Source organism: Heptranchias perlo, chromosome 24 (assembly GCF_035084215.1).
Source record: "Heptranchias perlo isolate sHepPer1 chromosome 24, sHepPer1.hap1, whole genome shotgun sequence".
In the NCBI taxonomy this organism is placed as follows: domain Eukaryota; kingdom Metazoa; phylum Chordata; class Chondrichthyes; order Hexanchiformes; family Hexanchidae; genus Heptranchias; species Heptranchias perlo.
The window spans coordinates 47,854,724-47,875,192 of record NC_090348.1 but is presented as its reverse complement, the minus strand read 5'-3'; positions in this window follow the sequence as shown (position 1 = coordinate 47,875,192).

The following is a 20,469-nucleotide window of genomic DNA, read 5'->3' as shown; positions in this document are numbered from 1 at the left end:
TCACACTGTCAATCTCATCGCCTTCACACTGTCAATCTCATCGCCTCCCTCACTCCTCCTTACACCCTACAGCCTACACCGTACAGTCTACAGCCAATACCCTACACCCTACAGTCTATACCTTACAGTCTACAGTTTACACCTTATAATCTACAGGCTTTTAAAACCCAAGCTTAGCATCACCTAATCACCAAGTATTGATTTGCCTCATCTCCACTCCCTGCTCTTTTCCACATTGCTGGTGCCCTGTACTGTGGGCCCAGGCTCTGTACCTGGTGCCCTGTACTTTAGGCCCAGGCTCTGTACCTGGTGCCCTGTACTGTGGGCCCAGGCTCTGTACCTGGCGCCCTGTACTGTGGGCCCAGGCTCTGTACCTGGTGCCCTGTACTGTGGGCCCAGGCTCTGTACCTGGCGCCCTGTACTGTGGGCCCAGGCTCTGCACCTGCCGCCCTGTACTGTGGGCCCAGGCTCTGTACCTGCCGCCCTGTACTGTGGGCCCAGGCTCTGTACCTGGTGCCCTGTACTGTGGGCCGAGGCTCTATACCTGGCGCCCTGTACTGTGGGCCCAGGCTCTGTACCTGGCGCCCTGTACTGTGGGCCCAGGCTCTGTACCTGGTGCCCTGTACTGTGGGCCCAGGCTCTGTACCTGGTGCCCTGTACTGTGGGCCCAGGCTCTGTACCTGGCGCCCTGTACTGTGGGCCCAGGCTCTGTACCTGGCGCCCTGTACTGTGGGCCCAGGCTCTGTACCTGGAGCCCTGTACTGTGGGCCCAGGCTCTGTACCTGGCGCCCTGTACTGTGGGCCCAGGCTCTGTACCTGGCGCCCTGTACTGTGGGCCCAGGCTCTGTACCTGGCGCCCTGTACTGTGGGCCCAGGCTCTCTACCTGGCGCCCTGTACTGTGGGCCCAGGCTCTGTACCTGGCGCCCTGTACTGTGGGCCCAGGCTCTGTACCTGGAGCCCTGTACTGTGGGCCCAGGCTCTGTACCTGGAGCCCTGTACTGTGGGCCCAGGCTCTGTACCTGGCGCCCTGTACTGTGGGCCCAGGCTCTGTACCTGGAGCCCTGTACTGTGGGCCCAGGCTCTGTACCTGGCGCCCTGTACTTTAGGCCTTCATCCTTTGCCTAAGTTTCTCATTTAAAAAAACTTGATAGAGAAGCCACCAAGTAAACAGAATCGAACTACTCCCCTGTGGTGCTTGTGAGTGAGAAGTTCTGGAGAAAAATTGTGGCATCTGATTGGTGATGTTCCTTCCACCTCCAATCTCTGCTCCCTGCTCCAGTTATCGTCTCATTATTGACTGTACTACCAGTGTCAGTGCACCTCAGAACTCTCCTCTCTTGTTCCTCCTAAACTACAAACCCCCTCCCCACCCCGTCCTACACACTCTTGCTCTATCCTGCACCCTCACTGCGTTGGACTCAGGACCAAAGTTTGATTCTTGGAAGAGGTGGGAAAAAAAGAGAGGATTAAAAATAAGTGGAAAAAAAGCCCCCAAAAAGACCCAAGGCGTAACTTTGGGCCGTCGCACGCTCTTCCACACTATCGATGAGCTCAACGACAATTAGGGTTGGGTGATAAATGCTGGTGCCAGCGATGCCCACATCCCATGAATGAATAATAAAAAAATGAAACGACAGACACCTGATCCTCACATCGTGTTCTGTGGAGTACTGAACAGGTTGGGCGTTTGTGCACGGTCACAATGCCCTTGAGGTGTCAGAGGACTTAACTGAGACCCTCAGCTATTACTGAAAATCGTCGCTATTACTGAAACATGGCTGAAAGGGCAGGAACGGCAGCTGAACGTTCCTGGTTACAGAGTTTTCAGATCAGATAAAGAGGGGGATAAAAAAGGAGGGAGGGTCGTAATATTGGTTAAAGAAACAGTTACAGCTGTGAGGAGGGATGATATGTTAGAAGGACCATCAAATGAGTCCATATGGGTTGAACTGAAGATCAAAAAAGGGGCAATCACACTGCTGGGAGTGAACTATAGACCCCCAAACAGTCAGAGGGAGATAGATGGACAGGAAAATAGGCAAATTTCTGAGAAATGCAAAAACAATAGGGCAGTAATAGTAGGGGATCTCATCTACCCGAAAATTAATTGGGATACTATCAGTGTAAAAGATATAGAGGGCACAGATTTCTTAAATTGCATTCAGGCGAACTTTTTTAGCCAGTACATAGCAAGCCCAACAAGAGAGGGGGCAGTTCTGGATTTAGTTTTAGGGAATGATGCTGGGCGGATGGAAGGAGTATCAGTGGGAGAGCATTTTGGTGGTAGTGGTGGGAGTGATCATAATTTGGTTAGATTTAGCATGGAAAAGGACAAAGATAGAACAGGAGTAAAAGTTCTAAATTGGGGAAAGGCTAATTTTACTAAGCTAAAAAGTGATTTAGCAAAATTGGACTGGAAACAGCTACTTGAAGATAAATCAGTGTCAGAGCAGTGGGAGATAGTCAAGGGGGAGATAGTGAGAACATAAGAACATAAGAAATAAGAGCAGAAGTAGGCCATATGACCCCTCGAGCCTGCTCCGCCATTCAATGGCTGATCTTTGACCTCAACTCCACTTTCCTGCCCGAACCCCATTTCCCTTCATTCCCCTAGAGTCCAAAAATCTATCGATCCCAGCCTTGAATATACTCAACGACTGAGCATCCACAGCCCTCTGGGGTAGAGAATTCCAAAGATTCACAACCCTCTGAGTGAAGAAATTGCTCCTCATCTCAGTCTTAAATGGCCGACCCCTTATCCTGTGACTGTGCCCCCTTGTTCTAGACTCTCTGGCCAGGGGAAACAATCTCTCAGCATCTACCCTGTCAAGCCCTCTCAGAATCTTACATGTTGCAATGAGATCACCTCTCATTCTTCTAAACTCCAGAGAGTATAGGCCCATTCTACTCAATCTCTCCTCATAGGACAACCCTCTCATCCCAGGAATCAACCTAGTGAACCTTCGTTGTACTGCCTCCAAGGCAAGTATATCCTTCCTTAGATAAGGAGACCAAAACTGTATGCAGTACTCCAAGTGTAGTCTCACTAAAGCCCTGTACAACTGTAGTAAGATTTCCTTACTCTTGTACTCCAACCCCCTTGCAATAAAGGCCAATATGCCATTTGCCTTCCTAATTGCTTGCTGTACCTGCATGTTAACTTTTTGTGTTTCTTGTAGGAGGACACCCAAGTCTCTCTGGACACCAACACTTAATAGTTTCTCACCATTTAAAAAATATTCTGTTTTTCTATTCTTCCTACCAAAGTGAATAACCTCACATTTTCCACATTATACTCCATCTGCCACCTTCTTGCCCATTCACTTAACCTGTCTATATCACTTTGCAGAATTTTTATGTCCTCCTCACAGCTTAGGTGAGGGTTCAGAGCAAACATGTTCCCACAAAGAAAAAGGGCGGGACTCCCAAATCTACAGCCCCCGAATATCAAGGAGCACACAGGGTAAGATAAGGCAAAAAAGGGAAGCTTATGTCAGACACTGAGAGCTCAATACTGCAGAAAGCCTAGAGGGGTATAGAAAGTGCAGGGGTGAAATTAAGAAGGAAATTAGGAAAGCAAAGAGAGAGCATGAAAAAGTACTGGCAAGTAAAATTAAGGAAAACCCAAAAAGTTTTTATAAATACATAAAGAGCAAGAGGATAACTATGGAAACATTAGGGCCTATTAGAGACCAAAAAGGTAACCTATGTGTGGAGGTGGAGGATGTGGGTATGGTTCTTGATGAATACTTTGCGTCTGTCTTCACGAGAGAGGGGAACGATGCAGAGATTGTAGTTAAGGAGGAGGAGTGTGAAATATTGGATGGGATAAACATAGTGAGAGGGGAAATATTAAAAGGTTTAGCATTTTTGAAAGTAGATAAATCGCCAGGCCCGGATGAAATGTATCCCAGGCTGCTAAGAGAAGCAAGGGAGGAAATAGCGGAGGTTCTGACCATCATTTTCCAATCCTCTCAGGCTACAGGCGTGGTGCCGGAGGATTGGAGGACTGCTAACGTTCTACCGTTGTTTAAAATGGAGAAAGGGATAGACCGAGTAATTATAGGCCAGTCAGTCTAACCTTGATGGTGGGCAAATTAACGGAAAAAATTCTGAGGGACAGGATAAACCACCATTTAGAAAGGCACGGGTTAATCAAGGACAATCAGCAGATTTGTTAAGGGAAGGTCGTGTCTGACTAACTTGAATGAATATTTTGAGCAGGTAACAAGGAGGGTTGTTGAGGGTAACATGTTTGATGTAGTCTACATGGATTTTAGCCAGGCTTTTGACAAGGTCCCACATGGCAGACTGGTCAGAAAAGTAAAAGCCCATGGGATCCAAGGGAAAGTGGCAAATTGGATCCAAAATTGGCTCAGTGACAGGAAGCAAAGGGTAATGGTCGACGGGTGTTTTTGTGACTGGAAAGGCTGTTTCCAGTGGGGTTCCACAGGGTTCAGTACTGGGTCCCTTGCTTTTTGTGGTATATATTAATGATTTGGTGATTTGGACTTAAATGTAGGGGGCATGATCAAGAAGTTTGCAGATGATACAATAGTTGGCCGTGTGGTTGATAGTGAGGAGGAAAGCTGTAGACTGCAGGAAGATATCAATGGACTGGTCAGGTGGGCAGAAAAGTGGTAAATGGAATTCTGTCCGGAGAAGTGTGAGGTAATGCATTTGGGGAGGGCAAACAAGGCAAGAGAGTACACAATAAATGGGAGGATACTGAGAGGTGTAGAGGAACAGAGGGACCTTGGAGTGCATGTCCACAGATCCCTGAAAGTAGCAGGACAGGTAGATATGATGGTTAAGAAGGCATACGGGATACTTTCCTTCATTAGCTCAGGCATAGAATATAAGAGCAGGGAGGTTATGCTATAACTGTATAAAACTCTAGTTAGGCCACAGCTAGAGTACTGTGTACAGTTCTGGTCACCACATTAGAGGAAAGATGTGATTGTACTCAAGAGGGTGCAGAGGAGATTTACGAGGATGTTGCCAGGACTGGAGAATTTGAGCTATGAGGAAAGATTGGATAGGCTGGGGTTATTTTCTTTGGAACAAAGGAGGCCGAGGGGAGAATTAACTGAGGTGTATAAAATGATGAGGGGCCCAGATAGAGTGGATCGGGAGGACCTATTTCCCTCTGCAGAGAGGTCAAAAACCAGGGGGCAAAGATTTGAAGTAATTGGTGGAAGGATTAGAGGGGAGTTGAGGGGAAATTTTTTCACCCAGAGGGTGGTGGGGGTCTGGAACTCACTGCCTGGGAGGGTGGTAGAGGCAGAAACCCTCAACTCATTTGAAAAGTACCTGGATGTGCACCTGAAGTGCCGTAACCTACAGGGCTACGGACCAAGTGCTGGAAAGTAGGATTAGGCTGGATAGCTCTTATTTGGGTTGGCACGGACACAATGGGCCGAATGGCCTCCTCCTGTGCTGTAAGTTTCTATGATTTTATGATTCCTGAATCCCAAAAGTCTATTATGGTCACAAACATGCTCCCAAAAATATTGTTTGAAGTTTGCTCTCAAACCTCTATGGGGGGTTGGGTTTGGGATCAGTTTTAAGTCCTCCAGTGAACATTGTGCCCTTATTTACTGCAGCAAATGCCCATGACTCGATCTGGGTTGGGTATGGACCAAGGTAAGCAGGGCACTCACACTGTTACCATGGTGATAGCCCCCCACCGAAGACTGAGGTCATTAGGTCACACACCAATAACAACAACTTGCATTTATGAAGCTCCTTCAAGGGAGGAAAATTCACCCAGGAGCTTCACGGAAGCGATTATCAAACAAAAATTGACATCATAGCTGCGTAGTTACATCGAGTCTACAGCACAGAAACAGGCCATTCGGCCCATCTGGTCCATGCCGGTGTTTATGCTCCACATGAGCCTCCTCCCTCCCTACTTCATCTCACCCTATCAGCATATCCTTCTATTCGTTTCTCCCTCGTGTGTTTATCCAGCTTCCCCCTTAAATACACCGAACCACAAAAGGACAGGTGACCAAAAGCTTGGTCAAAGAGGTAGGTTGCAAGGAGTGTCTTAAAGGAGGAGAGAGAGGTGGAGAGACAGAGAGGTTTAGGGAGGGAATTCCCCAGCTTAGGACTCAAGACAGCTGAAGGCACGGCCTCCGGTGGTGGAGCGTTGAAAATTGGGGATGTACAAAAGGGCAGAATTGGACGAGTTCAGAGGTCTCGGAGGGTTGGAGGAGGTAACGGAGATAGAACCACAGAACCGCAGAAAAGATACAGCACAGAAGGGGCCATTCGGCCCATCGTGTCCGCGCCGGCTCAAAGAACAACCAGGTGCCCATTCTAATCCCACCTTCCAGCACCCGGTCCGTAGCCCTGCAGCTTACAGCACTTTAGGTGCAGGTCCAGGTACCTTTTAAAAGAGTTGAGGGTCCCTGCCTCTACCACCAATTCGAGCAGCGAATTCCATACACCCACCGCCCTCTGGATAAAAAAGTTTTCCTCATGTCCCCTCTAATCCTTCCGCCAATCAGCTTAAATCTATGTCCTCTAGTTCTTGAACTCTCCGCTAGGGGAGACAGGTACTTCCTGTCTACTCTATCTAGGCCCGTCATAATTTTGTACACCTCAATCAAGTCTCCCTTCAGCCTCCTCAGCTCCAAGGAAAACAACCCCAGCCTATCCAACCTCTCCTCGTAGCTGCAATTTTCAAGCCCTGGCAACATTCTTGTAAATCCTCTCTGCACTCTCTCCAGAGCAATTACGTGTGATGTGAACTTTAAATTCCGGTTGCCGAACCCGGAGCCAATGTCGGTCAGCGAGCGCAGGGGTGATGGGTGAACGGGACTTGGTGTGAGTTAGGATACGGGCAGCAGAGTTTTGGATGAGTTCAAACACTAATACATCAAGCCGGAACTTGCTCCATTTTGAAATCTTCTCCAGTGCTGCGCTCGGAGAGCGGCGCAGGCCACGCGCGCTCGGAGATCGGCTCAGGCCACCTGTGCTCGGAGATCAGCGCAGGCCACGCGCGCTCCGAGACCGGCTCAGGCCACGCGCGCTCCGAGACCGGCTCAGGCCACGCGCGCTCCGAGACCGGCTCAGGCCACGCGCGCTCCAAGACCGGCTCAGGCCACGCGCGCTCCGAGACCGGCTCAGGCCACGTGCGTGTGCATAGACTGTGGGAATGGAAGCCCCGCCCACAAGCAGGCAAGTAATACTCATTCATTTAAAATGACATTCGCTATGTTAGTCTAAATAAAAATTTAACATACCTTATTATTAAAAGGCAAGGAAATGATTTATAATGTACTGAAACATACAGAAATTAAAAGTTAAATAAAAATAACATTTTTGTTTCGTAATAACATTTTTTAATGATCAAAAAATATTAAAATAAGAATAATTAGACATTCCACATTTTGAAAAGTTAATTTTTTGTTATTTTGCAGGCATTATAAGTCACCGTGCTTTAAAAAGCAGTGCAGGGCCGATATTTTCAAGCACACCTTCTCGTGGTGTCGGTATCTTCGTTCCAGCTGGGCAGGTGGGGAAGTTGACGATTGTTTGGTGATTGTACCGATTGTAGTGTAGGTGGCCCTTTAATTTGTCAAAACGCCGATGAACCAATCGGAGCAAGTTTGTGATTTTGGGGTGTGCATTCGCCGGCAGTCGGAGAGGACGTCGTTGAGGAGCGGCGTCCCCACTGAGTAAGTTTTGCCCCATTATTTACTAAAAACAAGGCTGCAACTGTGGAGAGTCGCCAACTATCTCTATTATCCCATCATCATAGTGGCAGGTAAGTGATTGGAGCCACAAAATTAAACAATTAACCGTAACTTTTTAACTTCCTTGCTCGTTTTCTTCAGTTTTATCGATATTTAAAATAAAAACTGATTTTCTCCGAAATTACCCGGGTTTTTTGGGGTTCATTTTTTACAATTAAAAACGAAACATGGTATAAACCTGGGTTTTTAAATCAGCAAAACCCCTCCCCCCAACCCTGACTTTAATGACAATCTAACAACGCTCGGAGGAGAAATCTCGTCTGTGTCTCTTTAAAGATTCAAATAAAAAAAGAGAGAAAGAATGGGCAAGAAAGGAGAATGAAGCAAAGAGTGTCAAATATTTTATCTTTATTGAACATTGTATTAAATTTAATTGTGTGGTATAGTGTTAATATTCCAATAATAATTCCCCATCTGATGTTTGGGTAGATATATTGCTGTAATATTAGTGCTTGTTTCACAAAGTGTGATCTGGAAAATTTTTAAAAATTGGTGACCCAGGGAGATTGTCATTTCTCAGGATTTGCTGTGTTATTAATATGCTTATAAATAGGAAATTATAATCGCATCCATTTTATAACATCTATAATATATCTGTCAATAACATTTAGTAAACTCTGACAAACCTGGCATGCAAAGTTCTTCACCTTGAATCAGTGGGTGTGCATGAATGTAATAAATTCATTATCGGTTTACTGCCATCTGCAAATGTTTCATTCTACAAAAATCTTTGCATGTCTGAAGTCAATTCATATAAAAATTCCTTCATGTCTCCACAGTGGATACTTCCATATCCAAGGGGTGTCATAGAGTATGGGTGGAATTGAGGGTGTATGGGGTAGAGTATGAGGTGTGATTGAGGGTGTAAGGGATGGAGTATGGGTGGAATTGAGGGTGTAAGGGGTAGAGTATGAGGTGTGATTGAGGGTGTAAGGGATGGAGTATGGGTGGAATTGAGGGTGAAGGGGTAGAGTATGAGGTGTGATTGAGGGTGTAAGGGATGGAGTATGGGTGGAATTGAGGGTGAAGGGGTAGAGTATGAGGTGTGATTGAGGGTGTAAGGGATGGAGTATGGGTGGAATTGAGGGTGTATGGGGTAGAGTATGAGGTGTGATTGAGGGTGTAAGGGATGGAGTATGGGTGGAATTGAGGGTGAAGGGGTAGAGTATGAGGTGTGATTGAGGGTGTAAGGGATGGAGTATGGGTGGAATTGAGGGTGAAGGGGTAGAGTATGAGGTGTGATTGAGGGTGTAAGGGATGGAGTATGGGTGGAATTGAGGGTGAAGGGGTAGAGTATGAGGTGTGATTGAGGGTGTAAGGGATGGAGTATGGGTGGAATTGAGGGTGTATGGGGTAGAGTATGAGGTGTGATTGAGGGTGTAAGGGATGGAGTATGGGTGGAATTGAGGGTGAAGGGGTAGAGTATGAGGTGTGATTGAGGGTGTAAGGGATGGAGTATGGGTGGAATTGAGGGTGAAGGGGTAGAGTATGAGGTGTGATTGAGGGTGTAAGGGATGGAGTATGGGTGGAATTGAGGGTGAAGGGGTAGAGTATGAGGTGTGATTGAGGGTGTAAGGGATGGAGTATGGGTGGAATTGAGGGTGAAGGGGTAGAGTATGAGGTGTGATTGAGGGTGTAAGGGATGGAGTATGGGTGGAATTGAGGGTGAAGGGGTAGAGTATGAGGTGTGATTGAGGGTGTAAGGGATGGAGTATGGGTGGAATTGAGGGTGAAGGGGTAGAGTATGAGGTGTGATTGAAGGTGTAAGGGATGGGGTATGGGGTCAGATTGATGTTGTAAAAGGTATAGGCCCTGAATTTCCGCAGAGGTTCTCTGTTTGCACCAATTCTCTTGCGGTTGTACTGAGTCAGTAGGTCGTGGGTTTAAGCCCCAGTGTCAACACAAAATCCAGGCTGACATTTCAGTGAGGGAGCACTGCGCTGTCAGAGGTGCCGTCTTTCGGATGAGACGTTAGATCAGTCTGCCCTCTCAGGTGGACATAAAAGATTCCATGGCACTATTTCAAAGAAGAGCAGGGGAGTTCTCCCCGGTGTCCTGGTCAATATTTATTCCTCAACCAACATCAACTAAAACAGATCATCTGGTCATTTATCTATAGACCACCAATTAGTGGGAAGGATATGAGGAGCAAATTTGCAGAGAAATTACAGTGAGGTGCAAAAGCCATAGAGTAATGATAATGGGGGACTTCAACTATCCTAATATAGACTGGGTTAGTAATAGTGTAAGGGGCAAAGAGGGGGAGGAATTTTTGAAGTTTGTCCAGGAGCACTTTCTTGATCAGTAGGTTTCCGGCCCAATGAGGAAGGAGGCATTGCTGGATCTGGTTCTGGGGAATGAGGTGGAGCAAGTGTCAATGAGGGAGCATTTAGGGAACAGCGATCGTAGTATCATAACGTTTAGAATAGCTATGGAAAAGGACAAGGAGCAATCTACAGTAAAAATATTTAATTGGAGGAAGGCCAATTTCAGTGGGTTGAGAACGGATCTGGAATCAAAGATTGGCAGGTAAAATTGTAATGGAACAATGGGCGGCCTTTAAAGAGGAGAAGGTTCGGGTAGAGTCTCGGCACATTCCCACTGTTATAATTGGATAGCCAGGTAGTGAAGGATAGAATACTAGAACCTGGTCTTCAGTTGTTTCCAAACCTTTATTCACAGAGATTCCCCTCACACACACACCACGCCCTAGATAAGCTCTCCGAGAAAAAGGATACAGGAGAGTCCCCAATCAATACCCACCACCTGAATACAATTAACCCCAATTATTACAAATCATACAATTAACACCCACGAGGGGGAAAGGTAGGGCAACCAAAGCCAGAGCTCCCTGGATGACGAAAGAGATGGATAGAAATAGAGAGTAAGATGAAGCAGAAAAAGGGGGTGTACGAAAGATGTCAGGTTGATAAAACAAGTGAGAATCAGGCTGAATATAAAAAGTACAGAGGAGAAGTGAAAAAGGAAATAAGAGAGAAAAAGAGAGAGTATGAGAATGGCTGGTGGCTAACATAAAAGGGAATCCAAAAGTCTTCCCAAGGCATATAAATAGTTAATGGGTAGTAAGAGGAGGGGCGGGACCAATTAGGGATCAAAAAGGAGATCTACGCATGGAGGCAGAGGGCATGGCTGAGGTGCTAAAGGAGTACATTGCATCTGTCTTTACCAAGGAAGAAGATGCTGCCAGTCACAGTAAAAAGGGAGGTAGTTGAGATACTGGATGGGGTGAAAATTGATAAAGAGGAGGTACTAGAAAGGCGAGCTGTACTTAAAGTAGATAAGTCACCCGGTCCGGATGGGATGTATCGTAGGTTGCTGTGGGAAGTAAGGGTGGAAATTGCAGAGGTACTGGCCATAATCTTCCAAACATCCATAGATACGGGGGTGGTGCCAGAGGACTGGAGAATTGCAAATGTTACACCCTTGTTCAAAAAGGGGTGTAACGATAAACCCAGCAACTACAGGCCAATCAGTTTAACCTCAGTGGTGGGAAACTTTTAGAAACCATAATCTGGGATAGAATTAACAGTCACTTGGACAAGTGTGGATTGATTAGGGAAAGCTAACACGGATTTGTTAAAGGCAAGTTGTGTTTAACTAACTTGATAGAATTTTTTGATGAGATAACAGAGAGGGTTGATGAGGGCAATGCGGTTGATGTGGTGTATATGGACTTTCAAAAGGCGTTTGATAAAGTGCCGCCTAATAGGCTTGTCAGCAAAATTGAAGGCCATGGAATAAAGGGGGCAGTGGCAGCATGGATACGAAATTGGCTAAGTGACAGGAAACAGACAGTAGTGGTGAACGGTTGTTTTTCGGACTGGAGGGAGGTGTACAGTGGTGCTCCCCAGGGGTCGGTGCTGGGACCACTGCTTTTCTTGATATATATTAATGACTTGGACTTGGGTGCACAGGGCACAATTTCCAAATTTGCAGATGACACAAAACTTGAAAGCGTATTTAACAGTGAGGAAGATAGTGATAGACTTCAAGATGATATAGAGGATAAGAGGATATAGACAGGCTGGAGGAAAGGGCGGACACATGGCAGATGAAATTTAATGCAGAGAAGACCATAAGACCATAAGAGATAGGAGCAGGAGTAGGCCATTCGGCCCCTCGAGCCTGCTCCGCCATTCAATAAAGATCATGGCTGATCTGATTTTTACCTCAACTCTACTTTCCCGCTCTTTCCCCATATCTTTTGACTCCCTTGCTGATCAAAAATTTGTCTAACTCAGCCTTGAATGTATTCAATGACTCAGCCTCCACAGCTTTTTGGGGTAAAGAATTCCAAAGATTCACGACCCTCTGGGAGAAGAAATTCCTCCTCATTTCTGTTTTAAACGGGCAACCCCTTATTCTGAGACTATACCCCTTAGTTTTAGATTCCCCCATGAGGGGCAACATCCTCTCAGCATCTACCCTATCGAGTCCCCTCAGAATCTTGTATGTTTTAATAAGATCTCCTCTCATTCTTCTAAACTCCAACATGTATAAGAAGTGCGAAGTGATACATTTTGATAGGAAGAATGAGGAGAGGCAATATAAACTAAATGGTACAATTCTAATTCAGGAACAGAGAGACCTAGGGGTATATCTGCACAAATCTTTGAAGCTGGCAGGACAGGTTGAGAAAGTGGTTAAAAAAGCATATTTTGCTGGGATCCTGGGCTTTCTAAATAGAGACATAGAGTACAAAAGCAAGGAAGTTATGTTGAACCTTTATAAAACACTGGTTTATTGTGTTCAATTCTAGGCACTGCACTTTAGGAAGGATGTGAAGGCCTTCAGGAGGGTGCAGAAAAGATTTACTAGAATGGTGCCAGGGATGAGGGACTTTGGCTATGTGGAGAGACTGGAGAAGCTGGGATTGTTCTCCTTAGAACGGAGAAGGTTAAGGTGAGATTTGATAGAGGTGTTCAAAATCATGAAGTGTTCAGATATAGTAAATAAAGAGAAATTGTTTCCATTGGCAGAAGGGTCGAGAACCAGAGGACACAGATTTAAGGTGATTGACAAAACAACCAAAGGCGACATGAGGAAAAACATTTTTACGCAGCGAGTAGTTATGATCTGGAATGCACTGCCTGAAAGGAAGATGGAAGCAGATTCAATCGTGGCTTTCAAAAAGGAATTGAATAAATACTTGAAGGGAAAAAATTTGCAGGGCTACAGGGAAAGAGTGGGGTAATTGGACTAACTGGATTGTTCTTACAAAGAGCCAGCACGGGCTTCGTGGGCCGAATGGCCTCCTTCTGTGCTGCAACGATTCTATGATCCTATCTCATTGCTGTTTGTGGGGCCTTGCTGTGCACAAATTGGCAACTGCATTTCCTACATTAAAACAGTGATTACACTTCAAAAAAGTACTTCATTTGCTGTAAAGTGTCTTGGGCCATCTTGAGGTTGTGAAAGGCGCTATATAAATGCAAGACTTTCTTTTCTTTGTTTCAGGTGGAAGGGCCAGTGCAGATTTAAATCTCTAGCCAAAACTGAACTCAATTTGGATTTTTTTTCATTCATTCATGGGATGTGGGCATCACTGGCGAGGCCAGCATTTATTGCCCATCCCTAATTGCCCTTGACACGGTGGTGGTGAGCCATCTGCAGTCCGTGTGGTGAAAGTTCTCCCACAGTGCCGTTAGGAAGGGAGTTCCAGGATTTTGACCCAACGACGATGAAGGAACGGCGATATATTTCCAAGTTGGGATAGTGTGTGATTTGGAGGGGAACGTGCAGGTGATGTTGTTCTCATGTGCCTGCTGCCCTTGTCCTTCTAGGTGGGAGAGGTCGCGGGTTTGGAGGTGCTGTTGAAGAACATACGAACATACGAATTAAGAGCAGAAGTAGGCCATTCGGCCCGTCGAGCCTGCTCTGCCATTTGATAAGATCATGGCTGATCTGATTGCGACCTCAGCCCTACTTTCCTGTCTACCTACTATAACATTTGACTCCCTTGTTAATCAGGAATCGATCTAACTCAGCCTTAGAAATATTCAATGACCCTGCCTCCACCGCTCTCTGGGAAAGGGAGTTCCACAGAATCACGACCCTCTGCGAGAAAAAATTTCCCCTCATCTCCGTCGTAAATGGAAGACCCCTTATTATTAAACTGGCCCCTAGTTCTAGTCTCTCCGCAGGAGGAAACATCCTCTCAGCATCTACCCCTTCAAGACCCCTCAGGATCTGAAGAAGCCTTGGCGAGTTGCTGCAGCGCATCCTGTGGATGGTACACACTGTGCTGGTGGTGAAGGGAGTGAATGTTTAGGGTGGTGGATGGGGTGCCAATCAAGCGGGCTGCTTTGTCCTGGATGGTGTCGAGCTTCTTGAGTGTTGTTGAAGCTGCACTCATCCAGGCAAGTGGAGAGTATTCCATCACACTCCTGACTTGTGCCTTGTAGATGGTGGAAAGGCTTTGGGGAGTCAGGAGGTCAGAGGCTGGGTATTCTGCGGCGAGTGACTCACCTCCTGACTCCCCAAAGCCTTTCCACCATCTACAAGGCACAAGTCAGGAGTGTGATGGAATACTCTCCACTTGCCTGGATGAGTGCAGCTCCAACAACACTCAAGAAGCTCGACACCATCCAAGATAAAGCAGCCCGCTTGATTGGCACCCCATCCACCACCCTAAACATTCACTCCCTTTACCACCGGCGCACTGTGACTGCAGTGTGTACCATCCACAGGATGCACTGCAGCAACTCGCCAAGGCTTCTTCGACAGCACCTCCCAAACCCGCGACCTCTACAACCTAGAAGGACAAGGGCAGCAGGCGCATGGGAACAACACCACCTGCACGTTCCCCTCCAAGTCACACACCATCCCGACTTGGAAATATATCGCCGTTCCTTCATTGTCGCTGGGTCAAAATCCTGGAACTCCCTTCCTAACAGCACTGTGGGAGAACCGTCACCACACGGACTGCAGCGGTTCAAGAAGGCGGCTCACCACCACCTTCTCGAGGGCAATTAGGGATGGGCAATAAATGCCGGCCTTGCCAGCGACGCCCACATCCCGTGAACGAATAAAAAAAAAGGTGAGTCACTCACCACAGAATACCCAGCCTCTCACCTGCTCTTGTAGCCACAGTATTTATGTGGCTGGTCCAGTTAAGTTTCTGGTCAATGGTGACCCCCAGGATGTTGATGGTGGGGGATTCGGCGATGGTAATGCCGTTGAATGTCAAGGGGAGGTGGTTAGACACTCTCTTGTTGGAGATGGTCATTGCCTGGCACTTCTCTGGCGTGAATATTATTTGCCACTTATCAGTCCAAGCCTGGAAGTTGACCAGGTCTTGCTGCATGCGGGCATGGACTGCTTCATTATCTGAGGCGTTGCAAATGGAACTGAACACTGTGCAATCATCAGCGAACATCCCCATTTCTGATCTCATGATGGAGGGAAGGTCATTGATGAAGCAGCTGAAGATGGTTGGGCCTAGGACACTGCCCTGAGGAACTCCTGCAGCGAAGTCCTGAGGCAGAGATGATTGGCCTCCAACAACCACTACCATCTTCCTTTGTGCTAGGTATGACTCCAGCCACTGGAGAATTTTCCCCCTGATTCCCATTGACTTCAATTTTACTAGGGCTCCTTGGTGCCACACTCAGTCAAATGCTGCCTTGATGTCAAGGGCAGTCACTCTCACCTCACCTCTAGAATTCTGTTCTTTCATTTTTTAATGAGGTCTGGAGCTGAGTGGTCCTGGTGGAACCCAAACTGAGCATCGGTGAGCAGGTTATTGGTGAGTAAGTGCCGCTTGATAGCACTGTCGACGACACCTTCCATCACTTTGCTGATGATTGAGAGTAGACTGATGGGGCGGTAATTGGCCGGATTGGGTTTGTCCTGCTTTTTGTGGACAGGACTTACCTGGGCAATTTTCCACATTGTCGGGTAGATGCCAGTGTTGTAGCTGTACTGGAACAGTTTGGCTAGAGGCGCGGCTAGTTCTGGAGCACAAGTCTTCAGTACTACAGCCGGGATGTTGTCAGGGCCCATAGCCTTTGTTGTATCCAGTGCACTCAGCCGTTTCTTGATATCACGTGGAGTGAATTGAATTGGCTGAAGACTGGCTTCTGTGATGGTGGGGATATCGGGAGGAGGCCGAGATGGATCATCCACTCAGCACTTCTGGCTGAAGATGGTTGCAAATGTTTCAGCCTTGTCTTTTACACTCACGTGCTGGACTCCGCCATCATTGAGTAGGGGGATGTTTACAGAGCCTCCTCCTCCTGTTAGTTGTTTAATTGTCCACCACCATTCACGACTGGATGTGGCAGGACTGCAGAGCTTTGATCTGATTCGTTGGTTGTGGAATCGCCTAGCTCTGTCTACAGCATGTTGCTTCCGCTGTTTAGCATGCATGTAGTCCTGAGTTGTAGCTTCACCGGGTTGGCACCTCATTTTTAGGTATGCCTGGTGCTGCTCCTGGCATGCTCTTCTACACTCCTCATTGAACCAGGGTTGATCCCCTGGCTTGTTGGTAATGGTAGAGTGAGGAATATGCCGGGCCATGAGGTTACAGATTGTGCTGGAATACAATTCTGCTGCTGCTGATGACCCACAGCACCTGATGGATACCCAATTTTGAATCATATCCCATTTAGCACGGTGGTAGTGCCACACAACACGTTGGATGGTGTCCTCAGGGTTAAAACGGGACTTCGTCTCCACAAGGACTGTGCAATGGTCACTCCAACCAATACTGTCATAGACAGATGCATCTACGACAGGTAGATTGGTGAGGATGAGGTCAAGTAGTTTTTCCCCTCATGTTGGTTCGCTCACCACCTGCTGCAGGCCCAGTCTGGCAGCTATGTCCTTCAGGACTCGGCCAGCTCGGTCAGTAGTGGTGCTACCGAGCCACTCTTGGTGATGGACATTGAAGTCCCCCATCCAGAGTACATTCTGTGCCCTTGTTACCATCAGTGCTTCCTCCAAGTGGAGCTCAACACGGAGGAGGACTGATTCATCATCTGAGGGAGGGCAGTAGGTGGTAATCAGCAGGAGGTTTCCTTGTCCATGTTTGACCTGATGCCATGAGATTTCATGGGGTCCCAAGTCAATGTTGAGGACTGCCAGGGCCACTCCCTCCTGACTGTATATCACTGTACCGCCACCTCTGGTCAGTCAGGACATACCCAGGGATGTCCTGTCCCACCGGCAGGACATCCCTGGGTATGTCCTGCCGGTGGGACAGGACATACCCAGGGATGGTGATGGAAGAGTCTGGGACGTTGGCTGAAAGGTATGATTCTGTGAGTATGGCTATGTCAGGCTGTTGATTGACTAGTCTGTGGGACAGCTCTCCCAATTTTGGCACAAGTCGCCAGATGTTGGTGAGGAGGACTTTGCGGGGGTGACTGGGCTTGGTTTGGTTTGCCTTTGTCATGTCCAGTGGTCCGTCCGGTTTTATTCTTATTATGTCTTTTTGTAGCGGGATTGTACAACTGAGTGGCTTGCTAGGCCATTTCAGAGGGCAATTAGGAATCAAACACAGTGCTGTGGGTCTGGAGTTTCCTTCCCTAAAGGACATTCGTGAACCAGATGGGTTTTTACGACAATCCGGTAGTTTCATGGCCACCATTACTGATACTAGCTTTTTAATTCCAGATTTTTTAATGTTTAGCTGCATGGGGTAGGATTTGAACTCATGTTTCGGGATTTCTAGTGCAGTAACATCACTAGTACGCTACTGTACCCGTATTAAAATGAAGGAATCTCTATGGCTGGTGACTGCTGTGGGTTTCTTTCCCAGGACCTGCCAGGCTTGTGTTCAAGAAGCTCAGTTGCAGTTTTTTTCTGTGCATGAAAACGGTATTAAGAATCACCGTCATGGTCAATCACTCCTGGTCGTCACGTCCCATATTAATCTCCAACTCCAGTGGAATTTCCTGGTCAGGTGAGGGATTAGCGCTCACATACAAACCAGCAGCATTTCACACTCACAGTAAGCTTCTCCTGAGTCTATTTATTAAAACTGAAGCTTATTAACAGCTGATAACCCCTTTTGCCTTACAGTAAACAGAAGTATAGCTGGCAGTGAGAGTGAAATAGGATTACACAAGGACTGGGAATGAGAACTTTGAAAGGCAAGTTTAATACAGAGGATAGGACGCATTTTTTCCCCTTAATTTTATGTGCACATTAAGGTGAGGAGGCCAGTGTTTGGGAATGGGACACATTCCACTTCAGGAAAACAGTGTCAGCATCAAACACTCCCAGGGCAGGTACAGCACGGGTTAGACACAGAGTAAAGCTCCCTCTACACTGTCCCATCAAACACTCCCAGGGCAGGTACAGCACGGGTTAGATACAGAGTATAGCTCACTCTACACTGTCCCATCAAACACTCCCAGGGCAGGTACAGCACGGGTTAGATACAGAGTAAAGCTCCCTCTACACTGTCCCATCAGACACTCCCAGGGCAGGTACAGGGTTAGATACAGAGTAAAGCTCCCTCTACACTGTCCCATCAAACACTCCCAGGGCAGGTACAGGGTTAGATACAGAGTAAAGCTCCCTCTACACTGTCCCATCAAACGCTCCCAGGGCAGGTACAGCATGGGTTAGATACAGAGTGAAGCTCCCTCTACACTGTCCCATCAAACACTCCCAGGGCAGGTACAGCGCGGGTTAGATACAAATAAAGCTCCCTCTACACCGTCCCATCAAACGCTCCCAGGGCAGGTACAGCACGGGCTAGATACAGAGTAAAGCTCCCTCTACACTGTCCCATCAAACACTCCCAGGGCAGGTACAGCACGGGTTAGATACAGAGTAATGCACCCTCGACACTGTCCCATCAAATGCTCCCAGGGCAGGTACAGTACGGGTTAGATACAGAGTAAAGCTCCCTCTGCACTGTCCCATCAAACACTCCCAGGGCAGGTACAGCATGGGTTAGATACAGAGTAAAGCTCCCTCTACACTGTCCCATCAAACACTCCCAGGGCAGGTACAGCACGGGTTAGATACAGAGTAAAACTCCCTCTACACTGTCCCATCAAACACTCCCAGGGCAGGTACAGCACGGGTTAGATACAGAGTAAAGCTCCCTCTACACTGTCCCTCTTTCACTTGAACTCATGCATCCAGCAGACAGAGGAGATAGTCATCCCATCGGTCGGCAGGAATTGAACCCAAGTCTTGGAGATGAAAAGTCAGTGTCTGTCCCACCCAGCTCCCCCACAACTGCAGGCCGTCCTCTCCATCACAAGTTCCTGCACACATATCCCCCCCTCGCCCACTATCTTTATCCGGCTTGTCTGGTTCATTGGCTTCTAGTGTCTCAAACTCAAAAGGTCCCTATTGTGTTCAAATCCCTCCGTGCCTCACCCTACCTCATCTGAGCGACCTTCTCCAGCCAGATGCTGTACCTCAGCCCCTCTGACTCTGGTCTCATTGAACCCCCCTCCTCCCATTACCCCTTCTCTTCCCTACGGATGAGTGATGGTTCAGCCACTATAGCCGTGTCTAGCTCCTCTAAATCCTTCCATCTTGTCACTTCACTTCTTGGAATCAGAATCATCTTCAAAAGTCTTTCCTTTGATCGAGCTCCATCCCTAACATTTGGTGAGTCTTGCTGCACGTTACCTCGGCCCTCATAAGCATTCACAGATGTCTCTCTGTTCGTGTGGAGCACTGCATCAACATAAGTAATTCCCATTGTTGCACCAAATTGGCAGAGCTGGCTCCCAAAATCTCCTCCACATTCCCATATTTTCCTTTTATATCTACCTGAGAGGGCGGAGGGGACCAGGGTTCAGCATCTTACCAGAAAGACAGCCCCTCCACCAGCACTCCCTCAGTACCGCTCCTCCAACAGTGCAACGCTCCCTCACTACTGACCCTCCAACAGTGCAGCGCTCCCTCAGTACCGCTCCTCCAACAGTGCAACGCTCCCTCAGTACTGACCCTCCGACAGTGCAGCGCTCCCTCAGTACCGCTCCTCCAACAGTGCAACGCTCCCTCAGTACTGACCCTCCGACAGTGCAGCGCTCCCTCAGTACCGCTCCTCCAACAGTGCAACGCTCCCTCACTACTGACCCTCCGACAGTGCAGCACTCCCTCAGTACCGCTCCTCCAACATTGCAGTGCTCCCTCATTACTGACCCTCCGACAGTGCAGCGCTCCCTCAGTACTGACCCTCCGACAGTGCAGCGCTCCCTCAGTACTGACCCTCCAACAGTGCAGCACTCCCTCAGTACCGCTCCTCCCTCAGTACTGACCCTCCGACATTGCAGTGCTCCCTCAGTACTGACCCTCCGACAGTGCAGCGCTCCCTCAGTACTGACCCTCTGACAGTGCGGCGCTCCCTCAGTACTGACCCTTCGACAGTGCAGCACTCCCTCAGTACTGACCCTCCGACAGTGCGGCGCTCCCTCAGTACCGACCCTCCGACAGTGCAGCACTCCCTCAGTACTGACCCTCCGACAGTGTGGCGCTCCCTCAGTACCGACCCTCCGACAGTGCAGCACTCCCTCAGTACTGACCCTCCGACAGTGCGGCGCTCCCTCAGTACTGACCCTCCGACAGTGCAGCACTCCCTCAGTACTGACCCTCCGACAGTGCAGCACTCGCTCAGTACTGACCCTCCGACACTCGCTCAGTACTGCACTGGAGTTTTTACCTGGATTGTGGGCTCTGGAGTGGGGCTTGAACCCATGACCTCCT